The sequence below is a fragment of the Aythya fuligula genome, chromosome 1, assembly GCF_009819795.1.
Source record: "Aythya fuligula isolate bAytFul2 chromosome 1, bAytFul2.pri, whole genome shotgun sequence".
Lineage (NCBI taxonomy): Eukaryota > Metazoa > Chordata > Aves > Anseriformes > Anatidae > Aythya > Aythya fuligula.
This window is the reverse complement of record NC_045559.1, coordinates 178,648,063-178,669,048: the sequence shown is the minus strand read 5'-3', so window position 1 is coordinate 178,669,048 and position 20,986 is coordinate 178,648,063. Positions and strand designations below refer to the sequence as shown.

General features: G+C 40.6%; 1 long non-coding RNA gene across 5 annotated transcripts in view; it reads right to left on the bottom strand.

Moving 5' to 3' along the window:
• Positions 1–292, bottom strand: part of LOC116496314 — a 31,166-nt gene extending 30,874 nt beyond the window's left edge. For 3 of the 5 annotated variants that reach the window (XR_004254003.1, XR_004254004.1, XR_004254006.1), the window contains exon 1: positions 106–291. This is a non-coding gene — a long non-coding RNA (uncharacterized LOC116496314). Of the gene's footprint in view, positions 1–105 lie in introns of all 5 variants that reach the window. The other 2 variants (XR_004254005.1, XR_004254002.1) reach the window with 2 other exon arrangements.
• Positions 293–20,986: the final 20,694 nt, after the last annotated feature.

Below are 20,986 nucleotides of genomic sequence, written 5' to 3'. Positions count from 1 at the left end.
ACTCACTTAAAAAAAATAGGAATTAGTTTCTTGAATGATCCCGGGCTTGAAAAGCAAGGAAAATATCCGACATAAATGCATAATACTCGCTGTGTGATTACTTACACGTTGTTTTGCACTGCTTTTTCACTAAGGAGCTCCAGAATTACGTGTTTTTGTGTTTTGTTTTGTTTTTTGTTTTTTTTCTGACTAGCAGCACAGTTTTCGTAGCCATGATGGTCTAAGCTCTGTGAGCCCAAAAGCTTGCTGTTCTCTCCAACTGTGTCAGTTGGTTAAAAAAAAAAAAAAAAAAAAAAAAAAAGAGGGGGAAGAGAGAGAGAGAGAGAGAGAGATTGGCTCTCCCTACGGAATCTGCTGATATTTTCGTGGATTATTTTGGTGGATGCAGCTCTGGAAGCGGGCGGTGGGCTCCCGGGGAAGCTCGGGCCTGCTGACACTCGGCTGCGAGGAGTCCAGCTGGGCTGTGCAGGACCAGGATCTGTGAGGGGAAGCTTTGCAGAGCCGGTGGGGAGGGAAGGCAGCAGCTCCTCAGCTCGCGTCAGGCACTTTCGAAAATCCTCCCCGAGCCGCGGCGGCAGCGGCAACAACAACAGCGTGCGGGTCCGGGCTGTGTCTGCGTCTTATGAGGGGGGGGGAAGCTCTGCTTTTTTATTATTTTTCCACCCTTTTCCAGCGAGCCTGCGAGGGAAGAGAAAAAAAAAAATAAACCAAAACACAACCCCAAACGGCGTTAGGAGCAGCGAGGAGCCGCTCGCCGCGATGCGCTCGGGCTCGCTGCGGCCTGAGGGGAGCTATAAGGGGGGGGGGGGGGGGGGGGGGGGGGGGGAGGCTCCTTCCTCAGCTCCTCAGCCCCAAGTCAAGTGCAAGAAGGGGGCTGAGCGCTGCCCGGGGCCGCTGTCGCCGTGAGGGGCAGGGGGCTGAGGCGGCTGCCGAGCAGCAGGTACCTCCCGCCGCCCCGAAAATGAAAGTTTGCCGCTCGTCCTCCCGGCGCTGCCAAACGGCCGGCGGCTGGGAGGTGGTGTGGAAGGAGGGAGGGAGGGAGCGAGGGAAGGAGGGGGGGGAGAAGTGCCGCTCCGTTGTGTTTCCCCGGTGTAAATGCGCGTTTTTGGGGTGTTTCCCCTCGGTTTTGGGGGCGCCCGGCGCGCTGCGGCTGCGGGGAGCCCGCCCGCCCTCAGCCGGGATGGGCTGAGGGGGCGGTGAGGGGCTGAGGGGGTGATGAGGGGGTGATGAGGAGCTGAGGGGAGGTTTGGGGTTTTATTTTGGGGTGGTTTGTTGGGTTTTAGTGTTTTTTTTTTTTTCCCCCCGTGGGGGTGGGACGCGGGATCGAACCCGCGCCGCGCGGGCGCTCGGAGCCCTGAGGGGAGCCCTGCGGGGGGGGGGGCGCGGGGCTCCCCCTGAGGAGCCGGGACTGGGGCAGGGCGGGGGGGGGGGGGGCTCCCTATTCCCTCCCCTTATTTCTCCCCAAAAAGCGCTGCCCCCCCCACCCTCCTTTTACCTTGACAAGCCGGCGGGCCGCTCCGTCTCCCCGTGCCGTCCGCCCGTCTGTCCGCCCCGTCCCTCACCCACCTCGGGTGACATTTCCCTCCTCCTCCTCCTCCTCCCCCCCTTATCCCCCCCCCCCCATAACCAACCACCATATCAGCGGCGGTTGGGTCGGGAGCGCGCGCGGGCGGGGAGGGAGGGAGGGAGAGAGGCAGAGAGGGCGGGCGGGCTGCGAGCGGGGCGGGGGGGGGGGGAGCATAAAAAAAAAAAAAAAAAAAGCAAAAAAAAAAAAAAAAAAAAAAAAAAGAAGAAGAAGGAGGAGGAAAAGGGGGGGGGGGGGGAAGGGCGGCACTGACAGCGAGCGCCGTGTCCGCGGCGCTGCCTCACCCCCCCCCCCCCCCCCCACCATCAGCACCGCTCTCCGCCCGCCCCCGAGCACCCCCCCCCGTTCCCGGCATGCCCCGGGGCGGCGGGGCTGGCCCTAACGAATTTGAATGAAGAGCCCAGCTCTTTCGGCGCCATTTTCGAGTGGTGCCCCAGCGCGGCGCTGCCGCGGGGCCGCTCGCTGCCGCCGCCTCCCTCTCGCTCCCATCCCCTCCCTCCTCCTTCTCCCTCTTCCTCTTCCACCGTCCCCTTCTCCTCCTTCACCGCTGATTCGGGATTCGGAGCCTCGGCTGCGGGCGGTAAGAGCCGCGGGGGGGAGCGGGCGCGGTTTGGGGGCTGAGGGATCCCCCCCCCCCCCCCCCTCAGCCCCCTCACGGGTCGGCTCCCTCAGCCCTTGGGGACGGGGCTGTGAGGTGAGGGCTGCGGGGCCGGCCCCGCCGTGTCGTGACAGGAGGTGACAGGCTCTCTCTTTTACCCCCCCCTCTCCCCTCCACCCGCCTTCCTTCCCCTCTCCTCTGTGGAAATTATTTCGGGGCATCCCCGCCTCGCCTTTCTCCCCCCCCCCCCCCCCCCCTTGTGTTTTCGTAACCCGGATTAATGCCCCTCCGCGCTCTCTCTCTCTTAAAATATATAATATATATAAAAAAAGGGACAACCTTCGCCGTGCTTCGCCTTCCCTCCGCCCGTTTCCGTGCCAGCGGCTTAACCCCTCCACCCCCCCCCACCTCCTTGAACCCCGTGTCGCGACATGAGCGCCTGTCGCGCCGCCTTCCCAACCCTCCCTGGCAGGCTGAGGGGGGGCGACACACCACAGCCACCCCCGGCCTTGTCACCCTGCCTGTCCCCATCCCTCGGGAGCCGCTTAACCCCCTCAGGACCACCTCCCCCCCCCCCCCCTTCCCCCTTTCCCCTTTTCCCCCTCCGTTTTGGGGCCACCCCTGGGCGACACCTTCCCCCTTTATTTTCTTTATTTCATTTTTTTCTCCTCATCCTCCAGCGCAGGATGCTCGGCTCCCTGTGCGTGTCCCCCCCCCCCTCCTTTCGGCTCCTTCCCCCCCCCTCAGCCGGGAGCAACGAGTTAACGGCGGGGCGTAGGAGGGGAGCCGGGGTGCAGCGGGGCCGTACAAAAGCCCGCTGTGTGTGCTCGCCCGGAGCCTTAAAGCGAAATGCAGAAGTTTTTTTTTTTTGTGTGTGTGTTTTTTTTCTTTTCCCCCTTTTTTTTTTTTTTTCTAGCCTTTCCAACACGGCAACTGGATCGCGGTTCAAGGTATTTTTTTTATTATTTTTCCCTCCCCCCCCCCCCCACCCTCCACCACCACCTCCCCTTCCCTCCGTGTCACGCAGAAATACAATAGTCGGAGGAGGAGGCTCCGCCGAGTTGCCGTGCCTTGGGTTTTTTTTGAATCCAGTACACAAATTGCGCTTTTCCAGCCCCTTTTTTTTTTCTTTTTTTTTTTTTTTTTTTATTATTCTTTAATTTCCCTAGGAATAGCTGCGCCGCTCGCTCCCTACAATTTGTAGCTCCGTGCGCCGATAGCTAGGGAAACGCGGCGTAACCTCCGAAATCGCGATACTAGTAAGAGCCCCTGGAAATTTAGCACTTATTTCGGGAGGCTCGCGGCGCTACTTTCAGAGTGCTTCGAGAAACGGTTCGAGCAGTTAGCATGGGAATGTGCGCAGAGCTGTTTCATTCTGCCTCTGGACACTTGGAAAGGAGCAGGGCTGGAGGAGATTTGCACTATTCAGCGGTGCAAGCACACTCCCAGGCACTGACTTTCACTTTCAAGGAAATAACTGTCTTGCCTCATGGCTTATTTAGAGAAAAAGCTCTAATTCGGTGTCGTACAGGTGCGTATGCTTTTTTCCCCCTGCCGTCTGACAGCCGTGTTCGCTAGCGTGCAGTTTGTACCTATTTTCATTTTAATTAAAATCTCTGCTTGATACGTACTTGGCCGGATCAAACAATTGCTCTTTTTAGCTTTTTTATTTCTCAGCTGCACCATTCCCACATTTTATAATTACATAAAGGTGGGTGTGGCTAAAATGAAAGCAGCAAGCAATCTAGTATCAATCTATAGGGTATGTGGAGTAGCTTTTCCTTTCTTATATTTGATGTACTCCTTCTTTTGAGATATTTGGGGGGAAAAATCACGTAGGCTGAATAGACCCTTGTAGAGCTGCTTGCATTTTTCACCTTAGTTAAAATGTCAAACATTAACAGGGATTACTTGGCCCTGCAAAAGTTACATTCGGAGGAAATATCAAATTAACTTAAAGATCTCAACGTATGTATTTGCATTATATCGCTAAGTGAAAGTTAGAGGTCTGTGCCTAATAGAATATTTCTTCGGTGTATACCATGTACTACCTATACATTATTTTTTTAATTTTTTTTAATTTTTTTTTGTGGGACCCTTTATCTGGATTCTCAAGAAAAAAACCTCCCAATAAGCCCCAGTTGTTCTCCTATTTTTTATATTTTTTTCTAATTTTTTCAATATTTTTTAAAGGAAAAAAATCGCCCCGGAACAAAAAAAAAAAAAAAAAAAAAAAAACAACACCAAGTTGTACTGAAAGTTTCCAAGAGCTACCCTTTGTGTTTATAGGTACAGATCTCCCGAAGCTTGGAATAACTCTGAGATTTTTAGTTTTCAGATATGTCGGTAATTTGAAAGTATGAGTTGTGTCTGACTTTGGTGTGTCTTGGGGGTGGAATTTTGTAGGAATCCTATTGTAGTAACATTTTAAAGGCAGACTGTGCGCTTACAAGGTGTACGGGGGATTTTTTTCTATTTTTTTTGGATTTTTTTTTCCATTTTAGCTTCTGGAATTCTGGACTTCTTACTCCTCCATCCAAAATGTAATGCCATGGGAGGGGATTTGCTCCTCAATTGTAGCCTTTATTTCCTTAATTATCCTCGCAGTAATGAGTCCAATTCTGCAGCAAAGTACAAGTGGAGCTGCAAGCACCCTACCTGTCCCCATACCCCCTGCCTGTTGAGCACTGCAGGGAAGGTGCACATCTCATCCATCCCCAGTGTCAGAAGCCACCCTAACAGGTGTATCACCACTTTCCTGTGGCACTTTTATCTACCTACGAGCAGGCTACCTTTTCCTTCCCCGAAAGTTGTCCCATAACAGCATTTCTGTTGCAGGAACTTAGGGATTTTTATTTGCATTGGGAAGCAGTGAACCACTGAATGTGTGAAGGGCAACAGGGGAGGTTAGCACTCTGTTCTCCAAGTATGCTGCAGATCCTCTGGGTCGGAGGTTTAGTCATCCGCCCATACCTAAGGCCCGGTGCTGGTCATTCCAGTAATCCGCATTTAGTACGAATTGTCACAGGTAAAATGCATCTTGAGCTTGCTTTTTCTGTCCCTGAAAGAAATGGGGAACGAAATTGGAGGCTTCTGTGTGGAAGCAGAAATATATTTTCTTGATATTTTTTACCAAGAAAAATAACTTGGTGTACACACACCCGACTTTTCCACAGATGCTGTGTGTGTGTGTGTATTATTACAGATTCTGACCACTCAACATCTAACACTGGGACCTGATAGCAAAAATTATGCTATTTCTGTTATCAGGAATACTTGGGGAAATGCTGTTTGAACAGGCTGCCCAAATTACTTTTGTACATAGTCTTCTGTGACTCTTCTCACACAGACATCTAATTTTTTTAATAGAACTAGTAATGTACTTTTAAGGCAGGGATAATTATGATGTGCCCCATAAATATGAAGGGGGCATCACACAGGGTGGAGATGTGTAGGCAGGGATTTCCAACAACTTTTTAACTCAGTGAAATTGTTGCTTTGCGATTTTATTTATTTATTTTGTGAATTACTGGCAGGAGCGCTGTAGAATTTTTAGGTAACTGATGCGTTAATACACAGCAAGCTAGATAGGCTTAAAAAGGGATCTAGATGGTGAAAAACATCTGAATTTTGGAGGTTGGGCGATTTCAGAAATGGTTAGATGGAGCTAGGTAGAAAATCCTCTGCCCATGTTTAATAGGGTGTCAGGCAACGTCTGTGCTGAATTTTTTTTAACCCTTCGCTGTGAGCTTTGAAAGCACTTGAATTGTGGTGTGAGAACCTCTGGGATGTATCTGTCGGTGGCACCCTAACAGTGCAATAGGTTTGATCTTAGGTTCGTGTGCTTGCTGCTGGGTGAGAACTTCCAGCAGGCTTGCCTGAACATTCGAGGGGAGAGCAGAACTTGAGCTCTAATGCAGCTAATTCTCAGTTTGACAGTTTTCTCCTTGAATATTAACATCTAACAATATTTCAGCATATCATTTAAAAAGAGAGGAAAAGGTTATCTTTCCAGAGAGCACAAAGTTTCATTACTTTGTATAATTCTGAACACTTCTTCATATCTCGGCAGGGAGCAGTTGCCAGTGTGTAGGGATGACCTCGCACACACGCAGACACACGTTTATTGCCACATACAGAACAGGAGAAAATGTAAAGCGTGTACATTTAGCTTTTATTTTATTAAAAGCTTCCCAGGATGTCTCCTAAAACTGAAGATGGTACTGTTATATTGCTCAAAACTGAAAAATAGCAGTGACTTTCAGTGATCGTTATTAATGTCTAAAGGAAACCACTGTTAGAAATAGGCACAGTTTTTTTTTTTCCCTATTTAGTTTGTTTTCAGAAACTGCAATGAGTGTATCAACAGTAAATAGATTATTAATAAACTTTTCAATATCAAATCTAGTTGCAATTAATTATTTTATTTTGAGTCAGCTAAAACTCACTTTGAAGTCTCGACTGAGAAAAAGAGAATTACACAAGGATTAGAGCTGAACCTTATATTTTCATATTAGACGGTTTTCTCTAAGTTTGGTTTCAATATTATCTTTCAGATTGTTAAATCTCAATATAAGCGTGGGGGGAACTTTTGAGAAGCATTTTTGTGTTTCTGGCTTAAAGGCACAAACTTATTTTTCTAAAAAAAACAAGAGGTGCAGCAGATGAGGTGTGATATACATGAAAATAAAGAAAATTCCTTTTTCTTATTAAAGCAGGGTGCTTGTTTGAGCTCCACAGCAGTGGAGATTTTTTTTTACTATTTTTTAGAATATGATTAACCAGCAAAGAGCAAAATTACCGAAATATTTGGAAGCAGGTGACCTGATCTAGGCATCTGCTGCTCATTTATTAGGCACTGGATGTGTCTTGTCATGGTATCTACAGTGAAAAAAAGTCCAAATAAATTTAATAAATTGGCTGTGTGAGTGCGCAATTTTCTCCAGTAGATATTTGGATATAGTTGCTGCCTATATCAAATTTTACTTTGTTCTTACCTGATTACTCTCAGGGCTTTTTTTTTTTTTTTTTTTTTTTGGAAGGGGGGTGGTGTAAACTTTAATTTTATTTTTAATTTTTACTCTGAGTGCATTTTATGTGTCCACTATTTCCACCATGTGTTATAAAGAAACCAGTATTTGTCCAGCTACATTTTAATAAAGGTAGTAATGGGGATTGCCTTGAAGAGCAGAAATTAAAGCTCCTTAAAGAAAACACTCTAAGTTAAATACTTAATAGTCTGTAGAATATTTTGGGAAGCGTGACAGCAGTAATCACACATCCTTTAAGTAGTTTGTACTTACCTGTTTGCTCGTTTGAGGGTGGAGGGAGAGATTAGGAGGGGTTCTCCCCCTTCACCCCCCCACCCTTTTTTTTTTTTTTTCTTCCTCTTACTTTCATCTTAAAATGCTGCAGGAAGAATGAAAGCAGAGCATGCTAATCTGATTTGTTTCAAGAGGCTTCTGATAATAAAGAAGCATATCACAGGTGTTCCTAATCAAGTCAGTTTGGTTTTAGAAAAAAAAAAGTATTTTTAAAATTAGGATTTCCTGTAACATAGACAATGCGAGGGTCAACCTGATGACCTACATCTATGTTTGGGGATCAACCATGAAACTGTGGGTGTTGGAAATATGTTATAATACATGACATTTTTATTGCAGGTTTCGACCTTTCAATAGAGAGCTGACTTTGGAGAACGGCTTAGTCCTGTGATTGAAAAACTCTTTCTGGAAGGTTGATGGAGCATGAGCATGGTATATATTATATTAACATTTCTCTTATTACATGTGTTCTTTATTTAAAAAATGCATATAGTAAATGTAACTTTTTTGGATTATTCGAAATAGGCCAGTTCTTCTGGGTTTGTTCAAGATTTTTTTTGTTTGGTAAAATAATTCTTAGTTACACTCCTTCTGTAAAATTTTAAGAGACTAAGGAAAAGTATTCACACAAGCTGTCCTCGGGAGGAAATGAAGTGGCCAAAATATGTACAAAAAGCTGAGTTCACAACAGCCTTGATCACAGAAGTTATATAAATTCCCTATATAATATTGCCCTTAAATTCTTGTCTTGGGAATTACTCCAACTGAAATGTTGTTAATCTGAAAACAAAGTATAGAGCATATAAGTGTTTGTTTTTAAGTAACTTAATTTTTTTGTTGGGAGGGTGTGCTGAAGAAAATAACAGAGAGCTAGCTGACTGCATTTCAAATGTGGTGTACAAAATTTATTTTTACATATAGTAAAAAAACTAGCTACTTGACAAGCTAAAAAGTAGGGAACAAGAAAAAGTGGTCTTCAGAGGCCTCTACCTGTGGCAGCATAGTCAGGAAATTAATTTAATGTATGTATTTGTCAGTAAATGGATTTTTATATAGTAAAACACGGAATATTTAAGAATAATAAATACAGACTGGCGACACTCATACTGCAAGTCCTGCTTTGCACTAAAGGTACTAATTTGGCTGAAACTGAGAAATCCATTCAGAGTAATCATAACCTATCTATTTGTATATGAATAATCTTAACTAACCATTTATATAAACAATTGAAATTAAAATAGTAACTGTTCTTGGATTGAGTAAATTTGTTTAAATATTAAATGGAGCAGTAAAAACTGTAAAACTTTATCTTCAGCAAAATATATTACAGTACAACAAATTTTATGAACATGTCGTGACTTTAGCAATTCCAGCTTTCAGCTGGAATCCAGTTTTTATCCTTAATCAAATCTGTCTGTCTGTAAGAACACTTTTTTTTTTCAGGAAGTAATTGTGCCATAAAATAAGAGAAGTTTTAAAAAGCAAAATTTGAGATTATCCTAGTAACTGCTAATTTTTACCAAGCAGATCGAGTGAAGTGTAAATTTCATCTTTCCTCAGTGTTGTAACTAATGTCTAGTATAACCTAGGAGCTGCTGGCTTTTACCATTTAGACACCTCCTGTCATAGAAGTAATCGAGGCAGACATGTTCTGAGTCTAGTTTTCACTATATGAAAAATATAGTATGATTTTATGGGTAGTTCAGACCACCTACAGAAAATTATCAGTTCAGAAACAAAACTTTGAATACAGAAAGTGTAGGGATCTAGAGGAAAACAAGTGAAACAGAAGTTTATGTAAACTTTGCAATTTGTGATTAGTGAATAGGTATTTTTTAAATTTTTTTCCCTTTTCTGTGCTTAACAGTCGCAATAAAACTATTTTTATTAATGCTGTTAGTGTTTGGGTAACATGTCTAATATGTTCCCAAATAAATAAATATTTTACAGTCTGTCCAGAAACTCTGCTCTGAATGTACTGCATGTGGGTCTGGTTGTTTTTTTTTTTCTGGTTCTCTTAAGAATATAAGGATTTCACAAAACACCTCTTTGAATTTGTTCATTCTTTTTGTTCCTTTTTTTTTCCTGTACAAAAGCAATTACATTCTTGTTAATGAAAATCAGGATTATATTGCAAGGCAAAGGTATCTAAGGCTCCCTTGTGACATATTTAAAAGGTGAAAGTTTGATGGAGTGTTCATTGGGCTGACACAAGTTCAGAGTATTTCTCATAGGTTCTTATTCAGCAAAAAAAAAAAAAAAATATAATGCCTGGTTCACAACTGTAAATCAAAGGATTTTTAAATTTAGGGCCTAATCCTGAAAACTTTTAAATACACAAGTAGTCCTAGTGCCTCACTTCCACAAATAAGGATTTGCAGAACCATGTTTGTCCTTAGATCCAAACTTTTTTATTTTTTTTAATTAATAAAATATATTAAAGTATTCAGAGCTTTTGAGACAAGTTAAATCACTTTTAAAAAGACCAAAGAGGAGAGTTTTGCAGTAATGCAATTATTATCTTACTCGTTTACAGGCTGAAATCCCTCTCGAGAATGCTGCAGTTGTTAGTTACCATAAGAAGCCACTTTTCAAGTGTTGATTGGCTCTAGAGCACTTTTAGGCTGAAATTTGGCCTAATTAATTTTGTTCTAGAGCTGGGCAGCCTGTTTGTTCTAGAACTAGGCAGCCTGGCTGTTTCATGCCCCACAGAGGAGGTGAAACTTTGAAGGCTTGTGGGGTGTGTTTTAATTTCTTACCCCTGGCTCCTGCTGTTGCGGTTTTTATTTACCAAAACTAGCGATTTTGTTGGAAGTTGAGCCTGAAACGAGGGCTGCAGTGCTGGCCCCTTAAAAAAATTGTTGGTGTGGCTATTGCAAATTGTATGCTTGACTTCGTCAACTGTTTTGCAATATCTAATTGTAATGAGGCTGAAAAGATAAAAATGTACAGGCTTCTCTGCTGGAGTGCTTCTCAGGGGTAACTTTTTCATGGCCACTTTTACTGTCCGTAATGTAGGTGCACACTCGAGGCTCTGCAGACCTCGTTGCCTAAATCATGATTTGATAGCTCACAAAGCACACTCACTGCTCCTCTGAAAGACTTGTTGCAGATAGCTGTCAGCTCATCTGTGCTTGCCTTAAGGACTTCTGGTGCTTTTCAGAGGCAGCTTAAATAATATTCCTGAAAGAGAGATGTAGCTATAAATGCAGCCCATGCCCAGTTGTTACAGCACATGTAAAATCAGGCATTGTTTGCAAACCCTGTGCTATCTTAGGCATGGCTGGTTTAGATTTTGAAATCTGAAAGAACTGAATTTTCTGGATTTTGTTAGTTTTAACTAGATCCAGCCCTAACGTTATTTTAAAGTGGAGTTTCGTGTACTATTAGATTGAAATAAGCATTAATTTTTTATTATTAGACTAGACATTTAATGAAACAGCTGTATAGCAAGGATTTAAGAGTGGTGTACTTACACCTCATTTTTCCTTGTCTGTTGGTGAAGCAATCCTGCAAAGCAAATGAAAAAGAACAACAAATAATATACAAATTCGTCAGGAAAAATAGTTAAAACGTGCTAACTGGCATATTTAAATGCTTGTGCTTCTCCCTCCAAGCCAAAGGCAGGAAAGTAGGGTATTGCCCCTTCTTATTTATTTATTTATTTCAACAAAAGCAAAGCAGAGGTTTGTGTAAACCCACGCATTTAAGCTGTGGGTAGGGGGGAGAGAGCAAAACCTAATCCCAGTTTTCAGAAATGTGCAGCTACTGCCTTGATGGTTGTTAATCCACCTTGTTTTGGGCTGCTGCTCACAAACTAACATGAACTAACATGAAAAAGAGCATGTATGAAGAGGTGATTGCTAATTCAGTAGTGTTTCTGAATAAGCCACTGCTTCTGGCTTTGTCAATTTTGAAATTATTTTAAATAGATGGATAGTCACAGTAGATTTTTATTTGCAAGCCTGTTGGGGGGGAGATTTTTTTCTTTTTCTTGGTGGGGGGGATTTTTTTGGTAATATTATTCACAATTTTTACAGCAATATTTTGAGGAAAATTATTGCTTTTAGTAAAATATGCTACTAAGATGAGTTTAAATCAGGAGATAATAGTGCCTCTATTTTTTAATTTGTGCAATATCTAAAAATCTTGGTAGTGTGCAAATATCTCCAGAATATTTACACCTTCCCATTAATCCACTAAATTTTAAGAGCTTGCTTTTTATTTCCCTTGTCCTCTTTTTTTTGTGTATTTTTTTGATGCCTTTGAGCAAAAAAAAATTCATAATTTTATCTATCCACTTCAAAGTTGATATGGGGTGTATTTTTTTCTAGAAAAATATGGATTTAAGTGTTAATTTTCAACATCAGTGGATTAACTTTGATATTATAATATTTTTTTAAAAAATATATGATCTCCCCAACTCTAACTGATAATTCCCTACATCAAAATAGCTCTAAGTCACTTAGATTTATTGAAAATTTAGGAGAAGACAGGAATTTCAGTGAATCTGAGAAATAAAAACCTTGGATTTAGAATTTCTGTGTTCTTTCAGAGCACTTTTTTTTTTTCCTTGGTAGAATGTGCAGATCCTGTGGTCCTAAGGATGTTATCACTTGAGTTATTCTGCAAACACTTTGCTTCCCCCTGCGAGAAGCTATAACATATTTTAATTGGGATGAGGAATTTGAAAAGGAGGATTCTGTTGTGAAACATTGTAACTGCTCTTAGGAGAAAGCCTGTCTATAAATACACTGAAAAGTCTGTTGCAGAGCAGGGTTCCCTGACGTGTCTGACAGTACCACCAGTATCTTGCACAGGCAGGCAAACCCCTTCTCAAAAACAATGGGCTTCTGCTTAGGTGCTTGCCCTGCTGCCCCCAGGCTCCCCAGATCTCGAAGATTTTCCTCGAGTTCTCAGGAGAAGGGAGGATGATGCTTTTAGTGACAAGCACAGCAGTTACACAAGCAGCAGGGGAAGGTGTATTTTCCTTCATCTGTTTTATAACCTGACTGTGTTTCAGTTCTCAGGCAGCATGGCTGTACTTCTGTATGACAGTATTTTTTTTTTTTTATTTTTTTTAAGCAAAGGATCCTCTGTTGATCTTAATTTCTGTCTCTCTCTAGCTGATAATGCGAGGGTTACCAAGAATACATTTTCCATACTTAGTCCTAAATTCATTGCATCTGAATACAAGAGGAGATAAAACATGGTTTGAAACAGAGAAGAAAATGCTTGGACTTCTCTTTCTGGAATTACAAGGTTTAAAATCTGGATTTTCATTTGCACAGTGCCTGTTTTGCATCCAGGTTTAGAGTGTAACTAGGAGATCCTGGAATCGGCAGTGAGAGTAATTCCTCCTGAATATTAGTGCTCGTAGGCTGGGTTCTGTTTTTACACCAGTAACTCTTCAATTTTCATGAAAGTTTTGATTCCAGCTATGTCACTGTAATCACAGTGAAGCTGGCTGTGAATACAGTGTGTTTGTGTCAGAAATCAATATTTTGTGAAACTGCTTAAGAAATTATTGGAAATATAAAATACAAGAATGTTCTGAAGTTCTCTTAAACTTATTGTCCTTGATTATTTTTTTTTCTTCTGTTTAGGAATACAGACTTCCTCTTGCATTTTTGGTGTGTAATACTCTGTTTGTCAACCTCACGGTCTTCTGACATGCAAACGATCCTCCAAAATGCTGTTCAAATTGTCTTAAAGTTTTATTTTTAGATTAATATAACTTAAGTTGGTGACCCACTTTCCATTATGTAAAAACCTGAACAGAACTTGTCACTGAGGTAGGAATTCATATAGGCTAACACTAGAGGGCAATTCAAAGCAAGAGTCCACCCCAGAGCAGTTCAGGCCTGCTTGTGGCCCCGTACTGAAAAAGAGGGAACCTGGGGGGGACTTTCGGTGGGTCCCCTCTCCAGGCAGAAGCTGGCCTTGGCGATTACCCTCCTGAATCTCTTTTACTGGATATGAAAAGCAGGTTAAATAAAACTTAGGTCTCTTGGAGTGCTCCACTGAATGAGAAGGAACTTAAACCAGTTCCTACTGCTTTGCTGAATTAAAAGTTAAGAAGCCTGTTTGACAGTTTCTCATCTCGTTTGCTCTTGCCACTGTTAAAAGGCATAATTTGTGGTCTTTTTTGTTTCTTTTAAATGTGCTACGCTAAACCCTTTAGATCTTATGTGAAAGATGCTGGGTTTGGGGAGGTAAAGTAATATTGCACTGAAACTTAAATGCCTTTTATTTTCAAGTATCAAAGAAAATATTCTGGATTTGCTTAAATGTGTTAGTAGCTGAGAAACCATGTTCTTTTTAACAAACATTAACAAATGTGCAATAATACCAATAGCCAGGAGAGCCCTTATAAAATACTGCTGAGTTATTTGAATTAAAACGAAAGTATAAATTGATTTCCATTTTAAAAACAACATAAGGCATCAGACAGGTACTTTGTGTGTGTAGTTTTATCAAGCAAAACCTATCAAATGCAGAAACTCGGTTGAAGTAAGATGAGCAATCAAGTGCTGTATTTAGTATTTAACTGTGGAGGAGTGATCATCTGTGTATATTGTGCATGATTTAAACAATTTACATAACAGTGCATTACATAATAAATTCTCGTTTTCACGGCTTGCGACGTTCGTTACAGATCCACGGAACGGCTCAAACGCTTGTAAATAGTAACCTGTAGTGCAAGGGGTGATGTCATGGGGCTTGAAATGCACTCAAGAATTCTTATTTTAGCAATGCAGACTCCCTCGTTATACTGAGATGTATGCATCCAGCCATGTGAATGCTTGCAAGTGCCACGGTACAGATTTCTACACCAAGGGTATTTTATCAGCTTGTGTGTTTGTCTTTCTATATAGTTACACTTTTTATTTTACATACACTTACATAGAAGAACACCGATCTGTGGTTAAAATGGCATGGTCACTCCTCCATTCTGCACCAGTTTTCAAAAATTACCATCTTTGCTTTCTTTCTACAGTTTACTGTAGATATCTAAAACTTATTCTTGCTTTTACTGCTTTTATTATATACAAAACATTTTGGCAGTGCCACAGATGGATAGAAATACTGCAGTGCATTGTTACAGTAATTTGCCCCTGTCTCTGCAGGTCTGGTCAGCAACTCCAGTGCAATTTGAAAATATGTAATCTGCTGGCAGTGATGTACCCAACCTTAATCAGAGCTGGAGCCTTTGGAAGAGAGCTTGTGTCATCGCAGGATGTATAGTCCCACAGTGACTGACCTTGATGAAACTGTGACAGAAGAAAACAGGTTTCGCTTTGTTTTGCTTTTCTACTTTATAACTTGCAAAATGCAACAAACAGAAAAAAGGAAGACAGCTGAACACTTCTGTGGTTAGCTTCTCTGGGTCTTAGAGGAGGCTTTTGTTTTAGTGGGGGGGAGCAGTAAGGAATTAGCTGATGATCAGGTTCAGTGATAAAAGATATCCCAACCCTACATATGAACTCTTGATTTTTTGAGAGTATAAATTTTTATAGAAAATCTGGCTGAATATTCAAATGATTAAACCAAGCATACATGTAAGCTTTTAAGGAACTGAATTCTTAGTCTTGTGGAGGTAAGACACTACCAATCTGTGTCAACATGGCTGGTTTTTATTTTTTTTTTCCTTTTACTAGTTTGATTTTGATTTTTTTTTTTTGGCCCTAAATCAAAGGGATAAGTTCTGCTGATAAGTGAACGTTTAAGGCTGTCTTCACAATTTTATTTATTTGAGCAAAGCAAGAACAAATGTGGAAGTATAAGCAATGTGCAGACCAATATTGCAATATTGTTCTGTTCTGTCTTTAAGCAGGTGGTTTCATGTGGCAGGCTGGAGGAGAGATTCTTTTTCTTCCCAGCTTTTGACAAAAAGATGACGCATATGACTCAGAATTAGAAGGGGAAATCTGCCAGTTTGCATCAGTTCCTCAACTTGTGGGTTGCTATTCACCACAAGGAAAATTGGTATACTCGCACCAGTGCTTCTTGAGAGATGAAGAGTAATCATTTCCTTCAGAAAGTGTAGGATGGTTGGAGTAGGCCTTTCGTATGTGACACTAGGCTTTTCCTATAAGGTATTTTTCAACTGTCCTAATTTTTTAGGAAGAAAGGGAAACAAATAATGTTCTGAAATGCTCTTTTTAAAATAGGGATCAGATATCTTATAGTTTAATGCAGAATAAAAGCAAAGGAATCTGCTTCCTTCTGAAAATATTCTCTTTTGCTGGATTTCAAACAGAAACCATAATAGATTTCCACAGTCAAAAGGTAAGTTATTTCTGTGTGTTTTTTTTTTTAATTCAATCCCATATATCTCAATCTCCAGTTCCAGCTTTTAAGTAAGCTAGTAGGACTAAAAAATATGTAAGTATAGTGAAATTGAGAGCAAAAGGCTTCACTTTTGAAGAGGAAAATACTTAACATGAAATAAGGAAGATCTGATTTTCAAAATGTTGTGCTTTAGACCTGCTAAAAAATAAAAAGACAATTTTGTGATAATTCAGATTATTTCATATAGATATGATTGTTTCATATAGATATTTTGGGATATGAGGGAGAGTTCTCTTGATACTGGTATTTCCTCAAAGAATATACTATCAACTAGCCTTTTATTTAAAAAATGGGGGGGGGGTGTCAAATACTAATTAAGATATTCATGTCTTTTTATGGAAAATTTATTGGGCATTTTGATAGGACTGATAATACAATTAAGATTTCTTGATCACTGCTACTGTGCTTTTAGGCATTGGTTTTTACATTTTTTTTCTTGATATATTAACTTCTGGTTAATTCAGCATGGTTTTACTTTAAGCTTGTTAGTGAAATATTGAAAATCTAGCTTAATATAAAGCCTTAAGAGGCACCCAGCATCTTTTTTTTTTTTTTTTTTTGTAGTGGATAAAGTTCCTTTTATTTAGCAAAAACCATTGTCATTTTGAAAAGGTATATCCTAAGTGAATCTCATTTTCCTACCTGGAAAAATCAATTTCATGTTTAACAACTTGTGTCAGCCTCAGAAAAGCACCATCTTCCTGTGCATTAGCTCAGTTCTGTGAGTTGTCTCCCTAGTGGGGGAGTGGGTAACCTCTAAATGTTTTTTAGATGGGAGTATGTACACGTGTGTGTGTGTGGAGATGGATATCTTGTGTATGAAGAGGGATGAGGGAGCGGGGAATAAAACAGCCTTCTCTCTGAGCTGCTGCTCCTGCTTGTTTCTTCAGCTGCCATTGACTAAACAATCTAAGTAGATAGTATGATCAGGAGCCTGCACCCCAAAGGCATTAAGAACCCCCTAAAACTTATTATCAATTAACTGCTTAAATAATGAAGTTGTAGAAGTAGAGCTAAAGATTGGAAAAATTGCAGCAGTTAGCAGGAGGTGTTCCTCTGCTGTTAACTCAAGGATTCCATTAACCGTTGAGTCAATTTCTTCTAACAGTTTGGTGTTACCTTTCATAAGTCATACAGTTGTCTGGCATTTCATAGAAGTCATGTAGTGATGATGTCAAGATTCAGAAGAAAAGACAAATTTACTGTCGGAGCCAAAAGGCAGACGCACAAAAAGCAACTTCTTTCAGGACACGAAAAGCTCTTTGTTCTGTGGCCTTGGGTTTTTTTTTGTGCTTTGACCCTTATTTTACAGCATTGTCACTCTGACCCTAAATCTTCTGAAGCAGACGTACAGCAAATTTAGCCCTCTACAAGTGGGGCTGCATTCGGAGCTATAGGCCTCTCTTTGGTCTTCAGTTATATTATTATAGTTCCATGCAATCCTAAGATGCAAGAGAATTAAAAATATGTATAATTCTGTCTACTGCAAGTAGTATTAACTTACATATCAAGGCATTTTTTAAATATATTCATTTACGTGCATAATGCTATATTGCCATCTTATGATTTATTAGTATTTACCAATTTCAGATAGGGTAGCAAGTAGGAGGGCAGCCTGGCTAAAACTGACTAATGCATTTTCCACTTTCCCAGCAGTACTTTGGAAACTGATCCTGTGCACTTACCACCAGGGTTCCTGCAAAATGCTACTTGAGCGTTAAGCATTCTGTTGAGGACAAGAAGAGCTTTGATGTACGTTCTGGAGTTAGAATACTTAAGCAGCAATACTCGCCTGCCTTTCTTTCATAAAAGACTCGGTGCCAGCTTAGAAGAGCATAAAATTTTACTCTAGGCCTGTGGCTGCTTTCTTAGGCTAAAAGAGCAAGTTTTCTGAAGTCTTATGTGGATTTGGGAGGAAGGAAAGGAAAGGTTAATTTTCTTAGTTCTTTAAGAAGGCTAGAAATGAATGAAAAGTACCAGAAACCTTACAGCTTGCTTAGATGTTCTGAATTTTTATCCTTTTAGCCTGTTCCTTTTTTTTTTTTTTTTTTTTAAAGGAAGAGCTAGGAGGAATGTAATATACTTAAAAGACAGGGAAATAGATATAACTTTCCACTATAACAGTGCATTTGTGCTGGGTGGATTTTGTTATTTAGGGAGGGATTCTTCCATTTTCTCCTTCACCAGCAATAATTCTGTATAGTAGGTTTTATAAACTTGAACTGTAACAGTAGGATAATCTTTTCTGGAGGTAACACTACGATGATCTGAGCAATAATTTAACAGTACGTGTTTATTGGAGAACTTGAAGAAAAATAAGTATCTTGATTGTATTTTTTCATCCAAAAAGATGTTATGAAACCTTTTTAAAAGACCTACAGGAATTGAAATTGTATTTCAAGATAGCCCCTTTCTTTTTTTGGTAGATGCACCAAACTATTGATATTTTTGTGATTAAAAATGGGGGGAAGGGGGATGATCTAAAAACTGCTATAATAAAATATAGAAGTCACTTCCTAGAACATAGAAAATATTGTCTTAATTTTGTATGTGTCCTTTGAAGCAGAAAGAGTGCTGGTACAGATTGGAAGTGTTCTCACAGTTTTCTTCTTGTGTGCATGCCAAAGGTGCAGGGAAGACAGATTTTTAAAAGTTAAGTGCAAGCTATACTAGTGCAATAAAGAGGGATCTGGAAAGCTTTTCTGAAATACAACTTTTACAAACTCTTGGACCCAAAGCTTGTCAGACTTTACCAGTTTGCTTTAAAATGTTTCATATAGTAGTATATTTAATGCATCAACATCTGACAAAACACTTTTTAGAAGCTGGGAAAAGAAGTGTGAGAAGTTAGTCTTACTCAATTTTGGTTTTAAGCTACTCAATACTAAAATATATTTCTGTATGTTGTCAATGCATACTTTTCATAATATTTCTGTCAGCTTCCCTTTTTTTGCTAGCAGGTTATTTAACTAACTTTTGGTTTCTTGCCTTCCTTGTAAGTCCACTGCATTTTGGTTACTATCCATCATTTCTACAGAAGCCTTAATATTGCACTACCAAATAACTGGTTTTATTTCCTTTTGTTTTCGTGACTGCAATGAAGAAAGAGTGCACCTCATGCAACAGGACATGTGAGTCAGGCTAGTATAAGCTGTGCTTGGAGTACTGAGATAAAGGAGAAAGGATATAGAACTGAATTTGATGCTGACATGCCATAACTGCATTTCCAAATTTCCGTGTGTTTTTAAACTTCAGACTTTCTTAATGCTGTAGATACTGGTTTTTATTTTTAGCTGGCTTTGTTATTTTATGTTTATCTTATGCAGTAGTTCTCCAGATAGTCTAAATATGTTTGTTCATGGTCCTTGGAGAGATGGCTGGACACATGATGTAGATTCTCCAAATTTAGTAGCAGTAAATTTCTGTAATCAGCAGTTATCTGCTTAAATTGCACTAGTAATATTTTACACTGCAAAGGTTTCTGTGTTTGTTTTTTACTGTGATTTTGTGGGGAATATTGTTGACATGGCCATGAAACAGTTAACAGATAATCCCCTTTTTTTTGTCAAAGTTTGTGTGCTTGGCTTTACCCGTAATTTACAAACAAAACTGTGGAGCAGTGCTTGTTATCTCTGTTCAAGTATTCAGCCTTTTGTTCAGAGGATTACTCAAAGCGTTGTGACTCTTCAATACAAATTTATTGTAGTCTTAAATATTCAGCTGCTTGGTAGAAGGTAGGGGAAGATTTATACATGGAGAGTGTGTAAGCTTGATCCTGACTGACTTGCCCCTCTGTGGGGTGAAGTGGTGCTAATTTATTGCTTGATTACAGTCATTTAATAATAATCCTTATGAAAAATGCTAGGTCAGTGTTTAAATTTGAGTTCAAAACCTTACTGTTATTTCAGGAGAAAAGGTATAGAGCTCATTCTTTTCATTCTTTTTTTAATGTGAGCACGAAGTAGCCTCAATTAAGCTGGGTGTACTGATGTGACATCATGTTGTACCTGAACCAAACAACAACACAGTAATAGCCAAAAGTACTCTTATCTTTAAGCTACAACTTCGAAGTTTTATCTCTATTGAATGTTTCCTTTTTACAATATGTATGTCACTTAAAGGCTGCTGACATTAATAATTAGAGGTAAAGAGGGCTCATTAGCAATAGCAACCAAAAGGATAATAGAATACTTAACACGCATTTCCTTTAAAATGCAAGTTTGAAGAATGAGCAAAAGTTAGAAAATGCTGTGTGTTTGCAGCACAAACATTACAGCATTGAGTAAGCATATGACAAAAAGTGAAACTACTATTGTTTAAGCTGGTGGGGAGAAAAGTAAACAGTGTATTATCAAGGCTCAGCTACATACACTTTAAGGTCTTCACGGTTTTGATGCTTAAGACCAGATATGTTTAGGTTTCTTAATAGGGTGGTCAGAGTATCTCCTGAATTTTGTCTTTTTCACAGAGGTGGTGAAAGAGAGGTAGGAGCACTGGTAGCCCAGATTTAGTTCAGTAAAAAATCTGTATTCGCAGCAAACAGTAACTGTCAGTGTTTGTTTGTACAGAATGCTGTATTCGTGGCACTGAATTGTGAGCCCTGAAAGGAGAAATTTGCAAATTTACCTGCGGTTTGGAGGAGAAAAAAGGTTATGACTGCAGAATGCCTTGTCTGTCCTTAAGAGTAAGTTGCACAGGATGCTCGTCAGCACTGCCCCACTTCATACTGTGCCGTCCCTGCCTCCCAGTGCAAACCCTGCCTTACTGCAGTTTCAGCTAAAGAGGTTAAACTGGAGAAAACTCAGATACGGAGGTGTACGTTGTGATCACTGTGCAGGGGGGGTAGCACTGGTGGAAAAACAGTGTCATGCTTTAGGCTGAGGAACTCTTAAGAGCCTTTCAGTGTCTTTCAGCGTCAGATTTCTAGATTTAAACTGAAATGGGGTTGGGAAAGGGTCACAGTGAGGCAATAGCTGTGCTTTCAGAGTGGATGTGTGTTGCTTTGCTTTCATGAGCAAGTAACCCAAACAAAGGAGTATGGCTGGGTAGAAGTGGTGTATAACACTACCCAAGTGGAAGGTGTGTTGGCCAAGAAACATCAGGAGAGTGGGGGTGGTATACGAG